We start from the raw sequence: 17,128 nt of genomic DNA, 5'->3' as shown, positions 1-17,128 counted from the left end.
TGCAGCCTCCACAGTTGCAGTCATCATCCACCAAAGCTCCAGCCGCCTCAAGCAAAGTTGTAGTACCTCCAAAGCTCCAGCTCCATTGAAACAACAACAAGCAAGTCCAGGCCCTTCATCAGTCCAGCCTTCTCACCCACCGATTCAAGCAAGTCCCCGGGTAAGAATCCTTCCTCTTTGATTCTTTTATAAGCCTAGCATGGATCCAGTTCAGAACTGGATTCATTTGGCTAGGAGAGCTGTTTCGTGAATGGATAACGGTGGTGTCTTGTTGCTAAGGCCATGTAAAAGAAGGGATCCATCCAACGGATGGATCGGATCCCTCCTTTTGACTGCCAACATCAAAAGAAAGAGTTCATGTCTCCCTAATGATTTCCATGTTTTATTATTATTATCATGAAGATTGCATGTTTCTTTTTTTTATTTAATTTAGTTTTATTTCTTAGTTTAATAATCGTTTTACTCATTTAGTTCAGTTTTATTATTATTTGATGATTAGTTTATAGGTTTTAGATTCATATGCTCGGTCCAGTTATTATTTCATGTTTAGTTTCCTATCAACAAATCCAAAAAAATTTATTTTTAAGTGCCTTCATTTGTCTGTAACCTCCTGCCAAAAACCCATATTAGTTTGGTCTCTTGAGTTTTACTAGATAAATCAAATCTCAAACTGAGATTTCCCATTTCCAGAACTTCTAATTTCTGCTTTAGTAGACAAGAACCTCCGGCACCACCCTCATGAGAAATCCAAATCGTCCTCCAAAAATCACAGTGGATTCATAATGGAATCTACTAGTGATCTGAAAATTTTGCGGTTTTTCTAATTAGTTTTGATCTCTATAAAAAATCGGATTTCTCAGACCCTTGGGAAAATCTCGATTTTCTTTCGTCAGGGTATAGACAGAACCTAATGCATCAAGTTCATCCAATCTGTAACCTGTCTGCAAAAATGTTCAACATAAAAGTTGTTCCTAACATAATTGCATGTCATTTCCCAAAATTTAGGAATTTTTGAATCTGTTTAATTATTTTTCCCGGATTTTCCCTTTCTGTCTAACAGATTCCAATGTCCAGAAATCTCAGAGATTTAGGTCTCTGATAACAGTATGGTCTTTTCCAAACCATAATCAGAATCCCAATGATGTCAAAAGATCAAATCTTTCTCTGTTTGTCAGGGACATTTTCCCACAAATTCAGCCTTTTTCCCATTTGTCTTCCATTTTTTTCATGTTTTCTACCGAAACCTGTCTGTTTCCCTTAAATCCTAGAGTCGCCGGATTCCGATCCGACTTGCCGGAGTGGCACAGCTCCGACCATAGGTCAAAACCAGAAAGTGTAAAAATCCAAAATCCTTTACCTACTATCCTCTGTCACCCCATAAAATTTGGGAAAATTTTATGGAAGTTTGATATCCTAAATCCCCTTTAGAATCAACATTTTAGGCAAAAATCATAAAATTTCGGGTTTTTATTTGAATTTCCATATTTAAAAATACAAGATTTTCGAGCTCCATTATGTTTCTAGGGATATTCTAGGTGTCCATGTCAAATTTGGCTTAATTCAAGTTCATTTGCTTCATGTGTTAGTTTATCTTTAAATTAAAAAGCGAAAAGCAAGCGAAAATCAAGTTAAATTCGATGTTTTATGATATTTTTGCCATTTTAGGGTTTTTATCATGTACATAAGCACGTATAATCATATTTGGGTTAATTTTAATCTCATTTGCATTTCATATTTTTCCATTTTGCAAAATTTATTTCAGAAAACCCTGGTTTCAAGGCCATAGTCTTGTTATCGGGGGTATTTTGGTCATTTTGACCTAAATTTCGAAATTTCAATTTCTAATTATTCAAAATTTCATGCATATCATCATATTTCATCATATTATGTTTGATTTATTTTATTTGATTTTCAAATTTCCAAAATTTACAAAAATTCTTTCAGAAAACCCTGATTTGAAGGTCATCAGGGGTATTTTGGTCATTGTGACCCCAATTTCGAATTTTCAAGTTTATTTTTGAAATTTATTCATTATTTATCATGTTTATATCAAAGGGGGTATGAATTTGGGTTTATATCTAAATAATATCCGATAATTTCCCATATTTTCGGATAAATTCAGAAAAAACCTACATTTTTGTGCTAACATTGTTTTCTAGTTTTGCAGGAACATTCAAGAAGAAGATTTAGCTTTTATTTTTTTTATTTCAATTCAATGTAACCTCAAATGTAATAATTTGGAATAAGAGTTACTTTTCTGCTTAGAATAGGGTTGCATTGCATATAGTTTAATTTCTGCAAATTTCAATATGTGATGTATCATTCATGCGCATTATTTCAAATTCACTATGGTTTACACAAATGGCACATGCACAAGCTCTTATGGAGTTTATAAACTCGGTGGGATTCGTATTTATGGCCATAGTCAGAATACGAAGAAAACCAAGATTTATGATCTTTATATCAGCCACATTCAGCCTACACACTTAGGCTAACTTCAAAATGCACTCATTTTTCAAAGTTTTAAAAGGATTTCCCAATTCCTCAATGAAATTCTCTTTTCAAATTCATATTCATTCATTCATTCATATCATTCAAATTGCATTATTTCCAAACTCATTTTCCAATTTTAATTTCAGAAAATTCAACTTTCTCAAGAATTTCCAAGTCTTTCTCAGGATCTGGTTTTCTCAAAATTCTAAGTTTTCAAATGACATTTAAAAGCATTTACCAAGTTCAAATCGAGATTTTCCTATGCTTTAAAATTCTCAAATTTCAAAATCCCAAGTTTTCAGAAATCCATCTTCTTAGAATTCCCATTTTCCTGAGAATCCAGTTTCCTAAGGATCCATTTTCCATTTCAAAATCCTTTTCCAATGATTTTCTGATTTTCTCAAGATTCTCAAATCCATTTTCTCAGAAAAGAGATTCCAAATCTCAAAATCGATTTTCCAAAGTTCAAGTTTTCCTGAGTATTCATTTTCCAATGAAATTCAATGATTTTCTCAAGAATTCAATTTTCAAGTACTTTTCCAATCAATTTGCAAGCATATTTCAATTTTCCAAAGCAAACATCATATTTTCTCAAACATTGCATTATTTTCAAAATTTCAAAGCACAAGCTTGATTCTCTGTGCATTCTAGGAAAAATAGAGCATAATTTAGATATTTGAGTCAAGTTAAAGCACGTAATTGATCATTGGTTCAATCACCCCTGGTAAAGGCGCCAGGAACGGTTGAACCTCGTACCGACAGGCGGATCCCATTCCACGGAATTTTCCCCCAAATTTTCAAAACGGAGGCGAGTTAATTTTCAAAACCATTTTAAAACTTTGGTCGAGTTTGACTCGCGAAATTCGTTTTCTCTCGCAAGGGAGGGAAAAAAATTTGCGATGATAACAGGTTTGGCGACCGAGATGGGACCTGTCTTCGTCTGATCAATTATGTGCTTTACTTAGTTCAATTATCAAAATTGTGTTCTATGGAATGTCAGCTTTAATTCTGGATATCATGTGAACCTAGGATCCTAGACTTGAACCCAGCTGACATGGATTGCATATAGACTAGGCATGGTTTGGTAGGACCATATTGAGGAGAATTATGCATGCTCACATAGACTTAGGTCTGAAATACAACACTCCTCAATCTAGGACTTGTATGAAAAACAATGTTTGCTTCTTCAAAAAAAAAATCAAAATTCTCTTTCTTTAGGATTTAGAGCCCTCTGTTTGCCTGCATGTGATCATATTTCAAAAACCACCCCACCTATGTCTACCCGTTGTTCACGTTGCTGGGCTCTCTTCCAGAACCATAGTTCGGGACAGAGCCTCACAACTGGGCCACTTATTTGGGCTAACGCCCCCCTGCCACGTACCAAGGGCCATAGTCCAACGTATATCGGCAGGTGCTCAAGGATGTTGGGAAAACACAAGCCTATAACCGGAGATGAATTTTTATGCCACGTACATCGAGCCTCGGTTCGAGTATATCGGCATAGCATGGTTGGACACAGATGATCTGAGCCTAGAGTCAGGATTAGGGTCCTACAGATCTTTCAAAATTGATGCATTTAGAGTTAGCTTCTTAGGGAATGTTGTATGTGCATAATTGTTTGTGTAGGATGTGATTGAATGCATTCTTCTTTTATTTCTCAATTCTCTTTTATTTTTCTTTTACAAATTTCATCTATTTTTCTTCAACAATTTTATCAAAAACCCTGGACGATTTTTCAAAACTTCATATTTTTTCTCAAAAATCCAGGCGATTTTCCTTTTCCTACCTTTCCTCTGGACTTCGAATTTCTAACCTTATTTTGATCCTGCCTGCAATTTTTCAAATGTTCAAATCTTGTGAAACTTCTCTTCTTCATATATGTCTTCCAAATTCTATTCAGAATTTTTGTCTCTTTCCAAGTCCTTAGACATCTCCTTCATCATCTCTATTTTTCCCAAAAATCCTTCAGTCTAAACTATTCCTTTATTCTGCAGAAAGTATTGGCATTTCACTACAGTTCAAACAAGATCGGGAAAGAGAACAACGCCAAGCAGTATCGAAGAGATGAGTTCTTCGAGGTCAGTCAAGAAGCAGGACAAGACAAGTGAAGATGAGATTGATCCAGTCTTGTACAGAATGTTTCAAAAAATGATAACAAAGATGCTATTAGAGCTACCTGAGTCAAGCACCAGAAAGGAACCAGCCAAGCGGAATGATCAACCTCTCCAGTCCAGTACCCAGCATAAAGGGAAAGAGAAACAAAAACCAAAACACAAAAACTGGAGCGCTGATCGAAAGTTCACCCCTCTGGATCAGAAGCTCGAGACTATTTTAGAAAATTTGCTTGCAAAAGGCATGGTCCATTTACCAAAAGTCGTTGATCCTCCGTCAATCATGGGCAGATTCAAAGAGCAATTTTGCAAGTTTCACCGTGCAATAGGACACGATACAGAAAATTGTTTTGTCCTCAAGAATATCGTTCAGGATCATGTTGATAAGAATATTTTAGGGGAAAGCAAAATAGCAGACCAGCCGGCTGTCCTAGCCAAACCCCTTCAATCCCGCTCCCAACAGAAAGCAAGCAGTCAAAAGAGGCCAAAACATGACGGTTGGGGTTGCGATCGCGAATTTACCCCTCTAGATCAGCCCCTCGAAGAGGTCCTTGAATACATGTTGAGCAAAGGAATGGTTAAACTTCCAAGAATTGCTAATCCTCCGGTCGCCCTAGGGAAATGGAAAGATCGCTTCTGCAAATTCCACCGAGCTACAGGGCATGATACTGAGCGATGCTTCGTCTTCAAAAATATCGTTCAAGACTGCGTTGACAAGAATCTCCCTATTAAAGAGGAAGACCAGTCGGTCGTTCTGACCGAGCCTTTCCTTGATCATTCATGAAGACGACAAATGCCAATGCTTTCTCATTTCCATCATTTCTGCTTTTTGCTTCTCTGAATAAATGTAGTCTCCAGTTGCTTTCTTTAAATTTGTCATCCTTCCTCCAAGACATCAATAAAATCATCAGTTTTCCTTATATTTGGAGGTCATTTTCTTCATAATGTTATTTTCTGAACTCTCATGCAATATGCCCTTTGTGATGAATGCTTTTCCCTGAAAAAAAAAAATTCTTCCTGCCTTTCTTCTCAGATAACCTCCCAAGTTCGTAGAGAAGCTCATTACCAATTATGCATTACTTTGTTATATTCCTTCAAAAATATTTTTTTTCTTCATGGTTGACGGCCTCGCCTAGGTAACAAGACATATCTCAGTTGTTTATTTCCTCTCATGGAATAACAATGCAATTGTCGCAATCCCATCAATAATCTCATCCCCTGGTAAAGGGATATCCTTTAAACTGTCAACCCAATTTCAGATCTTCATCCATTATTTTCATTCTATTCTCCAAGTCATTGCCTTCAAGAATTTTCTCTCATTCTAATCATCCTATTTGTCTTACAAAGAGTTTCGGCATCGTGAAATGGTTCAGACCAGATCCAAGAAGAAAATAATGTCACTTCAGTACCCTAACAGTAGCAGCGAGCAAGAGATGGATTCTCCGCGATCTGCTAGGAACCAAAGTCAACAAGCTAATGATGATATCGATCCTTAAATGTATGCCATGTTTCGAAAGATGTTGAATAAGATGATGGCAGAGCAAACAGGGGACAATTCCGACAAGATTCCTACCAAGAAAAAGATCAAGGGCCGAACATTGAAGAAACAACTGAAAATATCCAAGAAGTGTATCCAACATGAGGATACATCTGATGAAGCAGAATCAGGAGGTGGCACCGATGAAGAGTGTGAGGCTGAGCAAGCTTTTCAGAAGATGACACAGGGGCAGGGGTCAGACAATAAGCTAAAAGATCATTCTGCTAATAACTCTGACCAGTCACAACTCAGAGATGTGGTCAAAATGGTTAAGGATCTGCAAGCCCGCGACAAGGGCAAAAAGATTTTCACAAGCGAAGATTTCTATGATGGTTTAGATGGTGATGACAGCCTAGAAGATCTCCCCCGTAAATTTGTCAAATTTGATGGGACTGGCAATCCCAAGGCTCACCTGGCTATGTTCTTTGCGGAGTGCAATCGATTCAAGAGAGATAATCGTGCTTTGTTTAGATGTTTTCCTCACAGTCTGGAGGGCACCGCCGCCAAGTGGTACTCAGAGCATATCAATCCCATCGAATTGAAGGAATTCGATAAAGTGGTCAATCTGTTCATTAAACGATTCCTTTTAAACACCAAAGCGCCGTCAACGCTAAACCATCTCTATAATACAAAGCAAAGAGATAATGAGAAAGCCAGAAACTTCATCCGCAGATGGAGGGGCACTTGCAATAAAATGAGAAATCCCATCTTAGAGGAGCACGCACTCCAGATTATTCTAAACAATTTCTCACAACCTTTGAGAGGTCTTATCTCCACCTCACCTTCCAAATCTTTCATTGAGCTTACTGAACGGGCCGAGTGGCTCGAGATGGGAATACAGAATGGGGTCTATGATGGCATCACCCATGTCAAGAATAATCAAGATTCAAAAAAGAAGGAAAATTTCATCTTCTCTGCCAATGTCGGCCGCAGTGGCCACAAAAATAGCAAGAGCAATCATGCAGGTGAGAAAGAAAAGTCTTCAAAGAAGAATGAAAAATTGAGTCAGCAGAAAGAAAAGATAAAACGGGATGTGTAAACACCCGAAATTTTCACCCTCACCCAGTGTTTGTCCATTTCATAAGTCATTACATATCATTGCATATCATTGCATATCATTGCATGTATTCTGCATAGCATTGCATGTCATTGCATAGCATTGCATGTCATTACATCTCATTTTCGAGATCCAGCACTCCTATTTCAAAACATTCAATCCAGATTTGAATTTTAAAGCTTTATTTCAAAATCAATTTCAAAACCTGGGTTTTTATTCAATACTCTGTCATTTTCCAACCCCAGGACTTTATATTTCGAAATATTTTCTCAGAAAACAATCTGGATTCCTTTCAAATTCAAACTTTAATCGATTTTAATTCACAGATGAGACCCATTTAGATGGTGTCGCTTCTGAATGCCTCTATTAATCAAATTTCTCAAATTTTTGAAAGTTTCAGTCCGATCAGGACTCTGTCTCAGAGTCCTAATCCGGTCAGAAGTCTGGTTTTTAAGTCTGTTTTACTTCCATTCTCAATCTTTTTCGTTTGTTTTCAAAATTTAGGTCATTTCACAGAGTCCAGTTAGTTCAGGACTCTATTTTAGAGTTCGGTCAAGTTGGGAGTCTAACCCTGACTGTGTTTTTTGACTTATTTCATCATTTCTTGATAAAATCTTTTGAAAATTCTTTCATTTGGCTTTTAAAATCTAAAATCTCAGAGTCCTAAGAGTTCAGGACTCTAACCCGGAGTTCCAGTTCGCTTGAGACCCTATTTTCAAAGATCTTGAATTTCAAATACTGATTTTAACCCCTTTTCAAAGCCATTTTCAGTGTTTATTTAAAAAATGTTCAAAATTCGATGTGGGGCTACTCAGTTGGCACCATATCCAGAGGAATTCTAACTCAGTTAGGACCTTATGCCATTTCAAAAATCCTAATTTTAAGTTTACTTTTGAAAATCTTTTGAAAACTCCTTCAATTTCAAGTTTTAAAATCGCTTTTTGAAAAACTCAAGTAGGGCCCACTCGGGGTGGCGCCATATTCGAGTAAGTCAGGGCTAAACTAGGGTTAGTTGATGTCTTGGTTAGTGTTAGAGGTTTAGAAGAGTCAAAACCATTTTGAAAAACTCATTTTTGAAAGTTAGTTTTTAAAACTAGTGTTTTTAAAGGTTTTTAAAAGTGTTTTAAAAACCCAATGTGAGAGAATGCCAAGTGGCACCACATTTGGGGGATTCTTAGGTTTAGCTAGGGGTTAATTAGGAACTATTTAGGATAATTTAGACTAGGGGTAGTTAGGTAACTCCACCCCAACCCCCCCCCCCCCTTTAGAGTCCAAAATTTCCAAAATTGTCAATTTTTAAACCTAATTTTTTTATTATAAATAGAGCCATAAGGGGGGTCGATTTTCCCATCTCTCTCTTATTGGATTCTTGGAGCTTCTCTCTCCTCTCCAGCCCTTCCTCCATTGCTGCAACTCCAAGGTATGAACTTCTTCACTTTTCTTATTTTATTTAATGCTTTTTAATGCTTTAAACCTAGATTTAGGCTTGGACACCCCTCCTTATGGAAGATCAACCATGGTTTCACCTCAAGAACCAGCAAGAACAATCCAAGAAGGTGATTTAACCCTGTTTTGGATAATTTACAAAGATTTTAATCCATTAGAATTGATTTTAACATGATTCTTTGCATCATTAACCAATAAAATATATGATTTACCCTTTTTAATGGGTTAAATCTCTGTTTTAAAGGTGATATCAAATTCCAACCATTGATTCCCTGTTTTTAATTTATTTTCATGATTTATTCATGTTTGTTTTACGTTCTATAGCATAGAAATAAGTTTTATTTACTGTTTTATGGTTTATTTTATTTATTTACATTAGTTAATGCATGGTTTTTCAAGTTTCTTAAATTTCTGTGTGTTCTAGGTTTAGAACAGTAAAGATGATGTTATTTCGGATTGAAGCACTCATTGTTTATTTCTGATTTTTTTATATGTGATGCATGCATGAGTTATTGAGTTACTGTAGAAAAATCAGAGGTTTTGGATCTCGGAAACTCTGTCAAAAAAAAATCAGACATCAAATCGGGTTTTTAAAGCTTTAAAATCGTGGTTAAAATCAAGAAGGTAACTTGCTGTTATGATATTTCTCTCATCCTATATCTGATTTTAGATCTGTAAAGTGATATGGATTCACATTGAGTAGATCTGTCTGCTGTGAAATTTTCAGATTTTTGATCGCTGTTTAGTATTTTTCCCTTTTTAGAGAATCTGTTTTTAAATTTAAAACTCGTTAGGGTTTATCAAAACCCTAATCAGACTTGTGTTAGTCATAAATCCCAAACCACAGATCCGATTTTAGATCTGTAAAAAGTGAGTATTGTTATTTTTCTGTCTACTGTTCACCACTAAAATTTCAGAGATTTTTGTTTAGAATTGCTATTTATGGCTGTATTTTCAATCTGGAATAGTTGTTTTAATCCCTGTTAAGAGTGATATATTTTAGCTCAGATTGCCGGAAGGGTTTCTCCCTAACCGGAGATGATTTTTCCGATATGTAAATTGGGAAATCTCTGTTTTTTTTTCTATTTAGTCTCTGTAAAATTTCATAAATTTCCATGGAGATTTGACCCCTGGTTCAGGTCTTGGATTGAGACTGGTTGGTGAATTAGGTCAAAAATAGCATATTTTAGGGTTTAATGCAATTTTCGGATTAATTTAATGTCAAAAAATTATTTTTATAATTCCAATTCGACATTAGGGTGATAACAAGTGCAGGTACCAATTTTTATGGATTTTGGAATCCATTTGATGGCTGAATTGAGCAAATTGCAAAACCGGGTTCCTGAAAGATCCAAAAACACTGCTAAAATCACAGTTTTTGTGATATTGTAGGATTTTCGTGCACATGCATATATTTTTAGGGTTTAATCATGTTCATAATCATATTAGGATGCTTTAGGTTTAATTTTGTGCTCATTTGATTTCATTTAGTGCATAAAACCTAAATTTTTACCAAAATCTCTTTCTAAAAACCCTGATTTCAAGGCATAGTCTTGCTATCGGGGGCAATTTGGTCATTTGACCTAAATTTCGAAATCTCTAACCCTAATTTTATATTTTTAATCATGTCATAGCATATTTGGTTTGAGTTTATTCCATTCAAATTTCAAAACTTGCATTTTATCAAAATATCTTTCTAAAAACCCTAATTTCAAGGCCATAGTCTTGTTATTAGGGGTATTTTGGTCATTTTGACCCCAATTTCGAAATTTCATATTTTATCTTCCTTATTTATTCAATTTTATTTCATACTTTATCATTTTGATTTAAGGGAATCATGGCAAAAAGGCTTATATCTAGCAAAATCCCACAATTTCCTGATATTGTTGGATAAATCTAGAAAAGCCAACATATTTTCATTAACCAAGTTTTCTAATTTTGCAGGTACATTGAAGACTTTATTTTTCATGTATTTAAATTTCAATAGTGATGTAATTTGTAATTAAACTTTGGAATAAGAATTTACATTTCCTGCTTAGCTTAGGCAGCATTGCATATAGTTTATTTTTTTTATAATGTTAATGTGTGATGGATGATGATTCATGCATATTTTTACAAATTCACCATGGTCTACACGAATGGCACATGCACTAGCTTCTATGAAGTTTATAAACTTGGTGAAATTTGTATTTATGGCCATAGTCAGAATATGAATGATACTTAGATTTATGATCTTCACATTAGCCACATTCAGCCTACACTCTTAGGCTAACTTCAAAATGCACTGCATTTCTCAAAAATACAAAAAGTATTTCTCAATTCCTCAAAATCATATTCATTCATTTCACGCATTTGCCAATTCCAATTCAAATTCCAATTCAAAGAAATTCATTTTCTCAAAATATCCCAAGTCTTATAGCAAAATCGATTTTCCCAAAGACATTGAATTTCAAAGTATATTTCAAGTGTTTCTCAAGTTCAAAATTTGAAATTTCAAGTTAAATTTTCAAGTTCAAAGTTGGAATTCAGAAAAACCAAGTTTTCTCAGAATTGATTTTCATAAAATCTCAAGATTTCCCCAGAAATCGATTTTTGCTTTCCTCAGAAATATCTTTCAAGTCCTAATTCACGATTTTCCATGTGATATCATTTCCAAGATTTACATTTTTTAAATATTTCAAAGCAAACATCATGTTTTCAAATGTGCATTTTCTGAAAATTCATAGCACATGCCTGATTCTATGTGCATTTAGAAATTAGAATATGATTTAGACAATTTGAATAGAGTAGAACATAAGATTGATCCTTGGTTTAATTACCCCTGTTAAAGGTGGCAGGAACGGTAAAACCTCGTACCGACAGGCGAGTCCCATTCTACAGAATTTTCCCGCATTTTAAAACGGAGGCGAGTTATTTTCAAAAACTTTTCAAAGGTCAGTTTGATTTGCAAAAAGTTAAAATTTTTGTGATGATAACAGGATGGTTGGGGTGACGATCGTCAGTTTACTCCTCTTGAGCAACCTCTCGATGAAATCTTGAATATATGTTGACTAAAGAAATGGTAAAGCTCCCAAGAGCCACAGATCCTCCCACGATCATGGGAAGGTTCATGGACCAATTCTGCAAATTCCATCGGGCAGTAGGACACGATACTGACCACTGTTTTGTCTTCAAGAACATTATTCAAGATTGCATTGATAAGAATATCCTCGTTGAAGATAAAAAGAAGGACTAACCATCTTTCCTCGATTACTCAAAAAGCTGACAATGCTAGCATTTTCCCATTTCTCATTTTGCCTTCAAAGGATGATGTAATTCTGTCTATCTTTCCTTGATTTGTCATTTTCCTTCAATGCATCAATAAAATTATCAATTTCTCCTTCTCTGCACCATGTCCTTCTGCGAGAAGTGATATTTTTCAGAGTCTCTCCTGAATCAATAAAAAATCAGAAAGTATTCTTCAAATATCAATTACTTATCCTTTCATCTAACTTCTCACTCCCCAGTTATACTGGGGCATTATTTTGAAAATTGTCTTCAAAACGTCCTGTATGCAGGCAGGGTCAAATAAATCTCTCATTTTGCATGCATTTGCATTCATTCACATACATTTGCATTTATTTGCATTTGCATGCATTCATACGCATTCATTTGCATCCATATGTATCGAATCCATTTCCCCTTCAGGTTAAGGGATAAACCTGAGTTTCCTCTTCAGGTTAAGGGATAAACCTGAACTACCCATTCAGGATAAGGGACAAATCTTGAGACCCCGACAGTTGTCTAAGTCATCGTGAAGATGAAGATTGAAAATCTCTCATCAGAATCAGTTGGGTAAATTTTCAAAATCCAGTGTTCGTGCTGGTAAGATTTTCAAAAACCAGTGTTCGTGCTGGTAAATTTTCCAAAACCCAGTGTTTATGCTGGTAAATTTTTAAAAATCCAATGTTCGTACTGGTAAGACTTTCAAAAATTCAGTGTTCGTGCTGGTAAGATTTTCAAAATCTAGTGTTCATGCTAGTAAAATTTTCTAAATCCAGTGTTTGTGCTGGTAAATCTTCAAAATTCAGTGTTCGTGCTGGTAATTCTTCCAAAAACAGTATTCATACTGATCCCTTTTCAAAATCCAGTACTTATACTGGTTCATTTCTAAAATTCGGTATTCACACTGGTACATCTTTCAAAATCCAATTGTTATTGGTCAGACTTTCAAAATCCAATTTTTATTGGTCAAACTTTCTGAATCTGGTTTACTGGTTAATGTTTTCAAACCTAATCCATGCTAGTATAGTTTTCCTTCGGGATTCGAGTTCCGACTCGAATTTTCTTTCCTTCTAATTAGTCTAGTTTTCCTTTGGGATTCGAGTTCCGACTCGAATTTTCTTTCCTTCTGACCGGTCTAGTTTTCCTTCAGGATTCGAGTTCCGACTCGAATTTTCTTTCCTTCCAATTGATCTAGTTTTCCTTCGAAGATTCGAGTTCTGACCCGAGTTTTCTTTTCCTAAAATTGGTCTAGAAGATTAGAGTTCCGACTCGAATTTTTCTTCTAAATTCCAATTTCAAATATCAAATTTCAAATTTCAAAATTTCAAAATTTCAATTTCTAATTTCGGCCCTTGGGCCACCCAATTACCAATTTCAGACCTCCGGGTCAACCAATTTCTAAATTTCTAATTTCGACCTTCGGGTCAATCAATTTCCAAATTCCAATTTCGACCATCGGGTCAATTAATTTTCAATTTCCAAATTCCAAATTCCAAATTTCAAATTTTAAAATTTTAAAATTTCAATTTCCAATTTTGACCCTTTTGGTCACCCAATACCAATTTCAGTCATTTCCTCTTGCGAGAGACCCTTTTACAGGGAGAGTTCAAGGGAGCTCGTTCTTTTCGCATGCTATCCTTTGTTCACCTAACCCCTTTTCAGGGAGAGTTTGAAGGGACTCGTGTCTATGTGAACCGTTTGCAAAACAAAATTCCAATTTCATACAAGGAACCCTTAGTTCAGGGAGAGCTTCGACGGAAGTTCGCTTTCCTTGTGATCACAATTTCATACTAGGCCATTTCATCGTGAAGGACCCGCTTTTCAGGGAGAGTGTGATGGACTCGCTCCTTCATGACCAATTCACCGACCTCACCATTACCGCCCCCCTTTCCATAAGAGAAGCCTAATGTTAGGAAGTTTTGACGAAAGCTTAATTTCTCTTCGAAAGTTCGTTTTGCAAACACCTCCTCTTCAGGGAAGAGAGGAGTAATTCCTATTTTCAATTTTTGAATCTCCTTCTTTGGGGAAAGGAGAAGAAAATTTCTGTCATGGATGCGTTGCGTAGTGCTTCAGATGCTCGCTCTCACCAAGGATTTCAAGAAAATTTTGCCAATTTGTCATTAAATATTTGTTGATTTCAAAATCTTTATTGCACAAAAACATTACCTCAGAATACCTTCAGTATTATTTCCGAAAGGTCAAAGCTTTTGTGAAAAAGGATTCAAAATTCAAATGCTTTCTATTGGCCAACCAAAAGGATGACGAATAAATCCTCGATATGGCCAGCAAAAGGAAATTCAATGTTGTTGCAAAGCCATAAGTGATCGGTATTGATCGCAGTCAATGGCACATTTTTAAAGATCATTCTTGGAAAATAAAGCAGTCGAAATATCCTGGGTGATACAGAAAAATCCATTCAATCCCTATATCTCCTCAATCACCTGAAGCTGTAATTAAATATCTGCAAAAGGGATCTCTCAACTGTCGCCAAGATGAAGGCGAATTAGGCGAGTAGACCCCCGGGGCCAAAGAAGATTTGGATCATCTCCAAGATGAAGGAGTTTGTGACGGATCCTTCTAGGGAAAGTTCAGAGCACCGTCAAGATGAAGACGACTGCGATGAGCCTCCCGACAAACCCTAAAGGATATTTAATTTCTGCTATCATCAAGAGATTTCCAACCAAAGAGCCAATAACCGTCAATATAATCCCTGAGAGAAAAGAAGAATCGGAGCATCTCTGAGATGAAGGAGTTTGTGACGTACCCTTCCAAAAAAAAAAGAGAGAAAAGTCAGGACATCTCCAAAATGAAGGATGATGTAATAAAATCCCCAAAAACCTAAGAGAGCTCTAATTCTGCCAAAAAAGAAAAAAAAGTGGGCAGAAAGATCATCATGAGGAAAGAATCCCAGGATATCAGATTGCCAAATTTGCCAAAGAATCTTCTTTAATTTTGTGAAATTCTATTATCAATATTCTTTCACCAATTGCTCTCACAATATCAAGAATACTCTCTTTTCTGCTCATATCAAGGAAATTGATAGCTTCCTTAAAAGAAATCCAATTGCAAGCAATTTGAATTCGAATCTTGATTCTACGGAGTTAAGCCCAGTCGGAGGTAATACTTCAGGTAGAAAAGAGGAAAGATTTTCATACCAATATACATCAATTTCAAGCATTTTGAATCAACAAACAATTTTTAACATTTTGGCAATATTTTCTTACTATCTTGACATGAAGTGAAGAGCTCGATGTCCATCTTGACACATCCTGATATCACCTTTTACCTCCTTGAGAGAGTAACCTTTATCATCTTTTGCGTTGTTGAAAGATTAGCCTTTTCTGTGAAAGGATCGCCTTTGTCATCTTTCGCGTTGTTGAAAGAATCGTCTTGTTCCTTTGGATCGCCTTTTTCCATCTTTCGTGTTGTTGAAAGAATTCATCTTTTGCGTTGTCAAAAGAATCGCCTTACTCCTTTGGATCGCCTTGTCATCTTTCGCGTTGTTGAAAGAATCGCCTTGTTTCTTTGGATCGCTTTTACCATCTTTCGCGTTGTCGAAAGAATTCATCTTTTGCGTTGTCAAAAGAATCGTCTTACTCCTTTGGATCGCCTTGTCATCTTTCGCGTTGTTGAAAGAATCGCCTTGTTCCTTTGGATCGCCTTTACCATCTTTCGCGTTGTCGAAAGAATTCATCTTTTGCGTTGTCAAAAGAATCGCCTTGCTCCTTTGGATTGCCTTATCATCTTTCGCGTTGTTGAAAGAATCGCCTTGTTCCTTTGGATCGCCTTTCCCATCTTTCGCGTTGTCGAAAGAATTCAGCTTTTGCGTTGTCAAAAGAATCGCCTTGCTCCTTTGGATCGCCATGTCATCTTTCGCGTTGTTGAAAGAATCGCCTTGTTCCTTTGGATCGCCTTTATTATCTTTCGTGTTGACGAAAGAATTCATCTTTCGCGTTGTCGAAAGAATTCATCTTTTGCGTTGTCAAAAGAATCGCCTTGATCCTTTGGATCGCCATGTCATCTTTCGCGTTGTTGAAAGAATCGCCTTGTTCCTTTGGATCGCCTTTATTATCTTTCGTGTTGACAAAAGAATTCATCTTTCGCGTTGTCGAAAGAATTCATCTTTCGCGTTGTCAAAAGAATCGCCTTGCTCCTTTGGATCGCCTTGTCATCTTTCGTGTTGTTGAAAGAGTCACCTTATTCCTCTTCAAGAAAATTGTCTTATTCACCATCCAACTTACCATTTTCATCGCCCAATCAGGATAAGGGTACAAACCTGAGCCTCCTTTGATGAGGTATTTCATTTTTCACCCAATCAGGATAATGGTACAAACCTGAGCCTCCTTTGATGAGGTATTTCATTTTCCGCCCAATCAGGATAAGGGTACAAACCTGAGCCTCCTTTGATAAGATATTTCATTCCCCGGTCAGGTTAAGGGTCAAACCTGAGCTTCGTTTCTACACGAGTATTTTCTGTCCCATCCAGGTTAAGGACAAAACCTGAATCTCACTTCCTTTTGAAGTAAAATTTTCTTCTTTATTCTTCACTTCATATCTACCATTTTCATCAGGGCTAATTTCTTCATACCCAGTCAGATCCTTCTAACTGGGGCATTTTTATAGCCAAAATTTGGTGTGTTTTTCTTTGCCACTAAGCTCGTCTTTAAGCCGGCTTAGTAGCAAAGAGGGGCATCTGTAAACACCCCAAATTTTCCTCACTCATTCTCAAATAACCCTCCTCGTGCAGTGCCAACCCTGTTAGGTCAGTTTAGGAGTCAAACCCCGAGTCAGTTTCAGAAAATCACCATTTTACCAACTTTTATTAGGAAAATTACCATTTTACCCCTAGGTCATCCCGGACCCCAGTCAGTCGGAGTCAACTAAGCTCAATGGTCAGTTCAGGACAGTTAGAATATCAGTCATCTCAAGCTCATCAGAGCTCACAATGAACATACCATTTTCATTTCTGACCATTCCTGCCAAAATGAGATCATTTCTTCAAAAATGAGCTCATTTCTCACTTAAATCCAAACCAATTGTCTCCGAGTCAGTCATTCATAGTCAGTCATATTCCCCAGAGTCTAACTTGAGCTCACCAAGAGTTCGAGTGCTCAAGTTTCAGTTCAAAACCATTTCTCAGTGTCCAAGAGCCCATTTTAGTTCATTTTAGCTCTTTCAGCTGAAATTGAGTTGAGTTCAGCCAATTGAGCAAATGTTTGA

This window comes from Nuphar pumila, chromosome 5 (genome assembly GCF_984573655.1).
Source record: "Nuphar pumila chromosome 5, dmNupPumi1.hap1.1, whole genome shotgun sequence".
NCBI classification, from domain to species: Eukaryota; Viridiplantae; Streptophyta; class Magnoliopsida; order Nymphaeales; family Nymphaeaceae; genus Nuphar; species Nuphar pumila.
The sequence above is the reverse complement of the archived record's forward strand: the minus strand, read 5'-3'. Positions refer to the sequence as shown.